General features: G+C 40.7%; 1 long non-coding RNA gene across 1 annotated transcript; it reads left to right on the top strand.

Annotated features, from left to right (window-relative positions):
- Positions 1 to 4,949: 4,949 nt before the first annotated feature.
- LOC130013005 (uncharacterized) lies at positions 4,950 to 11,221 on the top strand. The gene is made up of 2 exons (XR_008788278.1): positions 4,950 to 4,996; positions 9,790 to 11,221. It is a non-coding gene; the product is annotated as an uncharacterized LOC130013005 (long non-coding RNA).
- Positions 11,222 to 11,670: the final 449 nt, after the last annotated feature.

Below are 11,670 nucleotides of genomic sequence, written 5' to 3'. Positions count from 1 at the left end.
TTTCGGTAATCTATACCTTCTACGGTGATTAAATCCCACATCCCCACTCAGTCATAGACTTGCATGTTGTAGAGCATTTCCGACAGTCTATTTTTCTAAATTTTCTTGAAGAGGTCCCCAATACCCCTCACAAGGACTCGCTACTTTGGCGCTCACACGGGGACTTTGTTGAGGTTCGCAAGTACGTTCGTTTGACATTTTGTTCTCTGGTCGGATAAACTAGTGATCAGGCGACGGGCGGTATCTGGTTAGATCTATTTATCTCGACGATCGGTGCCTGACTGATTACTGTCAGACAGCATTTCCGGCAGTCTATTTTTAAAAATTTTCTGGGGGAGGTCCCCCATATCCTTCGTAAGGACTCCCTACTTTGGCGCTCGTGTGTGGTTGAGGTTCGCCAGCCTGTTTTTCAAAATTTTCTGGGGGAGGACCCCTACCCCTAGTTGAAGTTCGTGCCTTTGCCCCCTTAACCTTGGACTTTGCCCAAGCTTTGCCCCTCCAACCACCGACGGCTGGCGCCGCCACTGCTCCAGCCTGTCAAACCTATAGGCAAATCCGGCACCTATACAGGGTAATGGCACTTCGTCGAAAAGTTATGAATAAACTACGCACATTTAGTTATAAATTCGTGCCCCGGGCATGGTATGCTTACTGTTTTAAGAACATCTTATACTATGGGAGATGGTTTCTAGCTCAAACCGCAATCAGCTTTATTTTAGTGTTTTTCTCTAAACTTATTACCTATATTATGTTGTACAGTTGTACTGTTTGTTAGGTCTATATTTTGTAGAACTGTTTTCCTGTATTTTTTTAAAAATCAAAATTAAAACAAACGATTCTAAATTAAGGTCGGCGTTGTATAAAATAATAATAAAACATGGGCCACGATTTAGCTTTAAACGAGGCTAATATGGATACCACAACCTATCGGTAAAAATGTCTTTAGATTTCAAATGATTTAATATGCCATAGAAACATCGAACAATTCCACCATCATGCTGGCTGATATTACTAATCTGGTCGTGCACGGCGCGTGCCAGATCAAGGACATAAATGATTTTATATATGAGTGACCCCCCTTCCCCTTTTTCAATTTTAGTTGTGTTTCATTTTAATTAGTTTATATGAATTTCATCTTCAACTGGTTTATGAATTTAATGTTGTCTTTAATTTCTGGTTTGCATAAAAAATATTGTTTTCGTCTTTCATAGCAATGTCAACATAAACATTATTAACAAGGAAGAATTATAAAAAAAATATACAGACGTCAGCCGTTAGAACACTATTTGAGTGCATGAAGCAATGTGTTGTTTCGTTTGATCTAAACAGAGCATAACATTTAGCGCAGTACTTTAAGGTAAAGGGCCAAGTAAACACATTAACGGATTATTTATGACTCTCCACGAGACGGCTCATAACAGCTAGGAATGTAGATTAAATACATATTGTACTTTGGTCTAGAAATAGAAACGGCCTTCACCTTGGTGACTTCACCGGCGAACGGCCTTGCCCTTGCACAATCGATTATACGTGACTCGAGAAGCTATTGTCCACGCTTCCTCATAAAAACCATAAATAAATTTGATCTATTACGATACTATGACGCACGAATCTAGAAATTTTTAATAAAGATGGAACAGAAAAAGCTCAACGCATCATATATTGTGAACTAGATACAGGAGCGAAGATTTAATGAAGGTTACACGACAGACTTGACTCGTCAGTATTTAAAACAATATATAGTGATATTGTTAGATGACAAACAACACAACAGGAATATCGCGAATCTTTTTTATATATAAAACTAAATAAAACAGAACACATCAAAATAGTCGGTATTTCCAAAATTTGATCAATTATCTAATACACCGAAACGAAATGAATTATTGGGAGAGGGTGAGAAATTGACTTTGATGTCCACTCGACACTAACTGGGTCATTTCGGGACTAACAAGGTTTAGTTTTAATTCAAAAATTCTCATATCCGTTAGTTAACAGTGGGAGGAAACAGGAGATCTAAAGCACACACATATTAGAACATTTACCTGGCCGGCCCTTCTGAACGAATCTTTTATATTCCTGGAACCCGGAAGATGTGTAGGTTAGCTGTATATGAATGTCGTGACATTTCTTTATTCTCTTTAAGATTAAGCAGCATAGAAGATATTAAAATAATTGGTAATTCTAAAATTAGTTTAATATCTAATTGATCGAAAAGACACGAATTATGGATTCGTTTAAAGACATGGGCGCGGCTATGGAATTGGATCCTGTGCGGATGTTTTAGATTCTGGGAAATTGGAAGATGTTATGTAAGAGAGAGATACAAACTAGGCATTTCGGGACTAGCACACAGTTCAGTTTAGATTGTAATAATTCGCTTACTCTGTAGCTGTTGGACAGGCGACCCTTGACTCAATGACAGACCTTGTGATTTCACGAGCACGCGTTAAACCGCTAGACTCGCCCCACCCCACCCCTGATGATAGGTAAGCATTATATGAATTCCTTTTATTGAGACATTTCTCTGTATGTGAAATCAAACTAGGAAGAAATTTGAAACTTTTTAATGATAATCAGCTTCGATAAACACCTATTTATAATTAATAAAAGGCTGTTAGAAGTTATAAGGGACAGAGAGTATATTTATTGAGTAAACGCAGGGCCCCCACAAGTCTATGTGGCGCCCCAGGGCAAAAGTTTCAGTGCCCCCCTCCCCGACTCCCTGCATACTGTTAACTGCTTTGTTGTGAAGATTGTATTTGTTTATACTTTGAACACTTTAGTCAAATAATTATGCCCAGTGGTTAATCCGGCGCTGAATTGCTGAAATATGAACTGATTTACACAGGTTTAGGGGAAGCGAGGCCGGTGGTTTGATATCTCAGGCCGCGCTCCCCCCCCCCCCCTTCGAATATTTATTTCTGCTATGCACTTAGATAATTTACTTCCCCAAAGAAGTGTCGCCCCGGGCATATGCCCCCGTCAGCCCTTCCCTATGTGAAGGCCCCGAGTAAAAGGTAGCCTCGAGTGTCATGCTACCAGTTGCCAATCCAGTGATTTAAATATAAAAATACAATCTATATACTGATTGAATAATATATACGGCCGTCTAAACGCCCACTCTCCGACTCTCAACAGAAACAAATGTTGGATCGAAACTGAGAGAGAGAGAGAGAAATGGGAATTAACGTCCACTCGACACAAACTAGGTCATTTCGGGACTAACATATGGTTTAATTTTATTTACATAATTCGCTTGCGCGTAGGGGTCTTTAGCAGTGGGAGGAAATCGGAGGTCCCGGAGAAAACCCACGAGGTTGGACAGGCGACCCTACTCCTTGCCACGTACAACCGGGGATTCGAAACCACGCCAGACGACTCAATGACAGACTTTATGATACAGCGCGCGCACGCTAACCATTCAGCCATCCAACCCCCCATGGATCGAAACTACTACTACAGCCTGAAGTGGTTGGGGGGGGGGGGAGCTAATGCTCGCGGGTTGGGCGGCCGAATCGTTAACACGTGCGCGTTTGATCATAAGGTCTGTCATTGAGTCAAGTGGCGTGATTTCGATTCTCCGCTTGTACGTGCCAAAGAGTAGGATCGTCCGTCTAACCTCCTTGGTTTTCTCCAGATCCCCCGGTTTCCCCCCACTGCTAAAGACCCATATGCGCAAGCGAATTATTTTAATAAAATTGAACAATATGTTAGTCCCGAGTGGAATGGACGTTAAATCCTATCAAGTTGTTTCAGCTTCTGAGTAAGCCAATGGACGATTGTCGTGAACTCAGTAGACTATGCTTGCCGCGTACTCGTTATAGAACAAATAAATGAAATGGGGTAAAGTGTCCTACTGTTTTTGCTCCACTGGGATAATGAAGACGGGCATACGCCATGGAACGTGTTATGAGGGAAATGTTTGCCCGGACAGCTGTGCGAAATCCTACTCTTATTTCGAATTCCAGCGGCCATGGGTTGTTCTATGTGCACGGGACCCCGGGTTTTCGCAACATTCGAACAACTATAGTCCCTATTCCCAGTCGTCTTGCACCACTGACAAGGGTAAACCACGCCGGAAAACCCGAAGAACATTCTCAGCCAACAACGGAATTGATTCGAGGACGACAAGGTTAGCGAGTCAGCGCCTTAGACATTGAGCCACCGCGGCTCCTAAAGCAAAGCCACATACACCTTTCCAATTATTAATATGTAATGGGTTGGGGGGGGGGTCTAGAAGTTTAACGCGTGCGCGTGAAACTTTAAGGTCTGTCAATGGGTCAAGTGGTGTGGTTGCGTTCCCCCGAATATAGGTGACAAGAAGTAGGGTCGCCTGTAAAACCTAATAATATTGAACCATATGTTAGTCCCGACATGACCTAGTCTGTGTCGAGTGGACGCTAATCTCTCTCTCTATCTCTCTCTCTCTCTATTTCAGAAAAAATAATTAGATATTACCATGTGCTGAAATGAAATGATGTGGGATTTATCGTCCTACTGTTGCCGTGTGCTATGGGGGAAATTTTGTCAGGACAACGGCGCTACGGCCTACACTTATATCAAATCCAACTGTCAAGGGTATTTTTAGGTGCACGCATATGTGAATACAGGACCTCGATTTTTCGTCCCATCTAAACGACTATACGTTGTTACCTGGCAGGCCCACAATGACAAGGGGAAACAACGACGGAAACATTCCAAACCGAGCGATTATTTTTGAAGAAACTTTGGCATATATATTTACACACAAAAACGATTGTAATATTTATTATTTCACACTCCAGTGATATCGTAAAATTCCGCCCTGCTCTATCAAAATGAGTACTATTCTCGAAAACTCGAAACAGGATATTAAAATGACTTTCGTTATGCACGCATATGAACTGGTAAACACTTCAAATCACGTGACTCTATATAATTAGTCATTTTGAATAATAGCGATAAACACTTGTCGAAGCGGTTGAATCGTAATATGGAATAATATATACACAACGTAAGTACATACAGTATGTAACTGAACCCTGTTCATTGTATTAGGATATCAAAATATGTCATGCATGTATGTCATGCAGCAAGTTCGTTGACAGTTATAAAACCACTATGAAAATGAAATTAAATGAAATTATATGAAATGGTGTTTAACGTTTTACTGTTCTGCGCTGACGGGCATACGCCATACCAGTGTGCTATACGGGAACTTTTACCCAAACGGCGGCTACGACCTACTCTTATATCGAATTCTCCCCGGTTGTACGTGACAAGGAGTAGGGTTGCCTGTCCAACCTCGTGTTTTTTCTCCGGGTCCTCCGGTTTCCTCCCACTGCTAAAGACCCCTACGCGCAAGCGAATTATGAAATAAAATTAAACCGTATGTTAGTCCCGAAATGACCTAGTTTGTGTCGAGTGGACGTTAAACCCCATTTCTCTATCTCTCTTTATATCGAATTCTAACTGGCAATGGATCTTTTACGTGTACACGGGACCTCGGGTTTTCGTCCCATCCGAACGACTAGACAGATGTATAAAAGAGGGGTTCACTATATTAAAGAAGCTAAACCTCTAACTCGATATTTTTCATAAAATTCGAAATTAAAACTACGAATAAGAATTTAATATAAGCCCATTTCAATCAATATTGATGTTGTTATATTGTCGATCATAATATCCAATGTTTAAGACATACTGAACATTTTAAAATCAGTGATTTCGGGCGTCATTTTTATGCACACAAAAAAAAACATATCTACAACACAATGTGGAAGTAATTAGTAATGACTGATTCATAAACGACAAAATAATAAAATAAAAGCGTAGAATGGACTAAGCAAGCGTGAACGACTGTCGTTCAGTTTGGAATGTTCTGGTTTTTCACCGAATATATTTGATTAGAAATTACAGTAATGTGATAAACTGAATATCAATCACTTAATATACACACATATGACGTCAATATGCGTTTTAAGATTTATTATCGTCTATTTTAAACAAGAAATTTAAATAAATTGGTTACGACTCCCCCACAAACACCGACATCCTCGGATCAGATATTTCAAACTTTTATTTTTATTACGCCACTGAAGCAATGGCGGCGCCATGTTAGTGGGGGGGGGGGCGAGGGGGGTGGTCCTCCAATAAATCTGGTCTGCCCTCTGTTTGTAATATGTTTTGGTAATCAAAACCTCCTACGGTGATTAATTCCCACTAAATCATAGATTTGTAGTTGTGGTGTCCTAGTGATTTCTTACCGGAACCATCCGGCTCTAAACCTACACAAACAATAACACGCGAACCTCTTGAAAGCGCGTTTTAGGAGCCTCAAAGTGTTCTGGGCACAGATTCAACGCGACAAGAATATTCAATCACTTCGTTCGTTTGACACCTGTCTCTCTGGTGACAGACAGTATCTGGTGAGATCTATTTATCTCGACGACCAGTGTCTGAAATACTGCCAGGTTGCATTTCTCAAAATATCGTGGCGAAAATACTCATTCACTTTGATTCACTCACTCCGTTCGTTTGACACTTTCAACTGTGGCCGGATAATCTAGTGATTTAGCAACAAGTGTTATATGGCCAGCTCTATCTATCTCGACAATCGGTGCCAGAATACTGTCAGACTGAATTTCCGGCAGCCTATTTTTCAAAATTTTCGGGTCGAGATCCACCATACCCTCCGTAAGGACTCGCTACTTTGGTGCTCGTTTGACACTTTCCACTTGGATAAACTAGTGGTCAGGCAATAGGCGGTATTTGGTCAGATCTATTTGTCTCGACGATCAGTGCCTGAAATACTGCCAGACTGCATTTTCGGCAGTCTGTTTTAAAAAAAAATGGGTGAGCACCCCATACCCCTTGTTTATGCTCGAACCTTTGCCCTCTTAGCTTTGGACTTTGCCCCTCCAACCACCGGTTCGCTACTTTGGTGCTCACGGGGTGCTCATGGGATGGGTGGGATGGGGGCTACATTAATGGTTCGCAAGTCCGATCGTTTGATACTTTCCACTCGAATAAACTAGTGGTCGGCCGACAGGCGGTGTCTGTTCATATCTATTTATCTCGACGATCAATGCCTGAAATTCTGCCGGACTGCATTTTCGGCAGTCTGTATTTTAAAAATGGGTGAGGCCCTTGTTGATGCTCGAGTCTTTGCCCCCTTTACCTTATACCCCCCCCCCACCACCACCAGCGGCTGGACTGAACAACAACTTCAAGCGTAAGTACACTGGATACTATGGCATAATTAGGTCATCTGCTCCACGACTGACGACTTTAAATCCACGACGATACATTTAAAAAGTATTTTGTTATTTTGGATACAGTCGCTGCAAAATTCAAATCACGACATAGAAATACGAATTCAAACGCGATGATACAGATAAAGCTCCATACTGTTGCTTCACAAGTAACCATATCAGGAAAGTTTGGTTTGGTTTTCGAAAAAGCCATTGCAAAAATATGACTTTGACAAAGTGTGTGCACGTGTTTTCGACATATATTTTCATCTGTAACCCAGTCAATAATTTTTAGTTGAATTATTTGGGAACTAATTTCCAAGATGATAGTACTACCAGCCGTTAGATCAGAAACGTGTTTCGTTGCTAATCTCATCAATACATGATCGCAGCATCACATGTATCTGGTACAGAGGGGGATCACGTGGCTAAGTGGGTAAGACGCTGGCTCGCTGGCCTGGAGGTCGGGTGTTCGATCCCTGCATTGGCCGAGAAAGTTCATCCAGATTTTCCGGCGTGGTTCATCCACGCCGTGGTTATATCGAATTCCAACTGCCAAGGGATCTTTTACGTGCACGCCAATGTGTACACGGGACCTCGGTTTTTCGTCCCATCCGAACGACTAGACAGCTGTCCTTGTCAGGCCCTCCGTTCTGCACCACTGACAAGGGGAAACCACGTCGGAAAATCCAGATGAACTTTCTCGGCCAATGCAGGGATCGAACACCCGACCTCCAGGCTAGCGAGCCAGTGTCTTAGGTACTTAGCCACCGTGATCCCCTCGTTAAATCAAATGTCACACTGTGCCGAAATAGCTTACACGTATATATACCGTGTGTGAAATCTTTAGCTCAAAATATTAAAATTAAATTAAATGAGGTTTAATGACCTATTTTTCTATACTGACTGGGCTAATAAAGACACTGTGCTATGATGGTAATTTTGCCCTGACAGTGGTACTGGGGACTTGTCTTAATTTCGAATTCCAATGTGTAAAGTCGACCCCGGGTATTCGTGCAATGTTTAATTTTATTGAGTTACCAGATAAAACGCGACTACTGGACATTGTAAATTAAAGCGCAGCAATCACCTGTAATATTATATTACTCGATTAAAAACAACATAAAAGCGAAAGTAAAGTCGGAAGTTGTCACTGCGCGCATATCTGACCTGAATTTGACAGCTAGGTTTCTCTAGCTATTTGACAAGCTTGCGGTTTGGTGGTCTAGTGGGTTAACACGTGCGCGTGATATCACATGATCTGTCATTGAACCAAAGGGTGTGGTTTTGATTCCCCGTTTGTACGTGACAAGGAATTAGGTCGCCTGTTCAACATCGTGGGTTTTCTCCAGGTCCTTCGGTTGCCTCTCACAGCTAAAGACACCTACGCACAGGCCAATTATCGAAATAAAAGTGAACTGTGACTTATTCCAGAAATCCCCCCCTCTCTCTCTCTTTCTCTCTCTTTAGAAACGTATTAAAATAGAACCTAAACTCCAATTCATAGGATTCTTTTCAACAGGCGTTTGTACAGAGAGAGGGGGGGAGGGGCGGGGGCTTAACGTCCACTCGACACAAACTAGGTCATTTCGGGACTACCACATGGTTCAATTTTACTTCAATAATTCGCTAGCGCGTAGGGGTCTTTAGCACTGAGAGGAAACCGGAGCACCCGGAGAAAACCTATGAGGCAGAGCATATAGCTTTCTCCTAAATTTATCGAACAAACAAGGTACGAAAAATTGCCGTCGCTTTGGTCTCTAGTCATATACATGTATGGCTTTAAATGAGCAGAAATAATGCCTCAGTGCAACTGTCCCGTAATTCCTCAGACCTCAAGTCAAACTTGACGTTGTCTAGACGTTGTACGCTCCAATTCCTTTAAACGCCCCAGTTCTATCCACATGTGACTCGTATGACTAATGAATAGAATGAAGTCTGGGTTTGTAAAAAAAAAAAATAAAAGTACAAATTCTAGAATGTAAATAATAATAATAATAATAATAAAATAAATAACAGTGCAAATTCTTGGGTATGAATAAATAACGTGTTCCAGATTCGGGCAGCGATTAATCAAACCAACCAAGTGTTCTGCCCTCTAGCGGTCTATTATTAACAAAAGCAATCGTGTCCAAAATCTACGAGGTCCCGTGTACGCGTTTCCGTGGACGTAAAAGAATCCTTAACAGATGGTATTGGAAATGATGTTCTGAAATAGCTTATGTATGGAATCTTTAGCAAGTAATATTGAAATAAAATAAAATGGGGTTTAACGCCCCGACTGGCCTAATAAAGACGAGCATACAGTGTGTTATGTGTGAAATTTTGCCCCCGGACAGTGTCACTGTGGACTACACTTATTTCGAATTCCAACTATCAAGGGTTCTTTTACGTGCACACCAATGTTCTACAGAGTATTTCTTCTAATTCGGGGTTACTTCTTCGTGTGGGGATAATTTTAATTTTATGTGGTCGGATAAATAATTTGGAACCGTGGTATTAATAATTTTCTTTATTGTATCTAATTTGTGTCTTTTTCTTCTCTCATTCAAAGGAATAATACCAGTTTCCAGATAGAGTAAACGGTGGCTGGTTCACTTTACAGCCCCACAAATAATGCGTGAGGCATCACGTTGAAGGTGTTCGACTTGATTCGCTAGGTGATCATTGCAACTGTCTCAAATACTGTCGCCGTAGTCGGTAGTATATAAGAATTGTAAATTATTAAAAGTGATTTTCTATTTAACCTGTACTTTAGGGATCTTAAACAATTGATTAATTTTGATGCTTTATTACAAATATTTTTATGTGGATATCCCATTTCAGTTTGTGTTGGAAGATAAATGTTTGTGGTTTGCACATCATTTATTTTAACACTGTTCAAAAAAAGTGGTGACGTGTTATTGTATGATTTGATAGGCCTTAGTACTGATTCTGTTTTTATGGGATTGAAGGAAACCAGCCATGTTTTGGAACAGGTTTTGATTTTATCGAAATCCGAATTCATTATTCTCTCATTTTCTGACGAATTTGTCATCATTAAGCAGAGAGACGTATCATCAGCAAGCAGTTTAATATTTGATTGAACATTTTCAGTGATGTCATTAATGCAGATAAACAACAGAAGCGGTCCAAGAACGGAGCCCTGTGAAACATCATTTATATAAAGCGGCCATTTTGGACTCCGGAAGCACCCGAACCTCGATAAACTACTAGAAGGTTTTATTTGTACCGTGCGGTAAGGACGACCAGCCCTCGATAAACTACTAGAAGGTTTTATTACTCAACAAATACCTTCTCGAAGCATGTAATAAAATCTAATCGGGTGGAACAACACACTTTGGTCGACCAGTTATTATAACTCTTAAACCAACTGTACAATTCATCTCTGACCCCGAAAAAAATTGAACTTCAGGCAGAGTCTGGAATGCGAAACCATATAGAATGCTTTGCTGATGTCACAGAATGCTGTTCTTGTACAATAGCCCTTATCGATTGCATAACAATAAAAATCAATTTAGTATAGAAGTCGATAGATAGATTCCGATTGAAAAATAGTTCCACTTCCATGCGACGGCGATAACTTGCTGTGGTGGTTATAGGGCTCTCGAATACAATATTGAAATATTTTGTTTTTAAAACCTTCACCGACAAACATGATAACAACCAAGATCTGAATATTACCAAAACAAAAAACGTAATTTCTCACTGGGCCACCATGGCTCCTATTACAACCTAGTATAGTATAAATCAATCAATGACAGCTGATAATCAATTATTATTTATTTATCGTAGTGAGTTTTTCATCAATGGCATCAACCAGTTACTATATAAACACAGGTTACTATATCGATTACGGAATAAACAGGAGTGTTTCCATTAGGTTTTCCAGTGCATTCATCCAAATATATACATTATTTCTGACGAGCTCCCCAGATGAGTTCAAAATGTTAAAATGTTATAAAACTAGTGTTGAAATCAGTTTACGTCGGCATACCTTTTATCTTTTCATCGTTTACCGTGAAACCAAGTTTTGTTCAGCTTTACGGCTGTGCTAATATTTTTGAATATACATGTACGTACATATACACATATTATATTTGTCATAAATCGATCCAGTGTCTTTGCTTCATAAACATTTTTCGGTGTTAGCGTTGGATGGCTTAATGGTTAGCGTGTAAGCGCTGTATCATAAAGTCTGTCATTGAGTCAACTGGTGTGGTTTCGATTCCCCAGGAGGGATAATGAGTAGGGACGCCTGTCCAACCTCGTGGGTTTTCTCCGGGTCCTCCGGTTTCCTCCCACTGCTAAAGACCCCTACGCGCAAGCAAATTATTGAAATAAAATTAAACCATACGTTAGTCCCAAAATGACCTAGTTTAGGTCGAGTGGACGTTAACCCCCATTTCTCTTTCTCTCTCTCTCTCTCTCTTTT

Source organism: Patella vulgata, chromosome 5 (genome assembly GCF_932274485.2).
Source record: "Patella vulgata chromosome 5, xgPatVulg1.2, whole genome shotgun sequence".
Taxonomy (NCBI): Eukaryota; Metazoa; Mollusca; class Gastropoda; family Patellidae; genus Patella; species Patella vulgata.
Note: the sequence above shows the minus strand (reverse complement) of the source record. Positions and strands in the feature narration are given on the sequence as shown.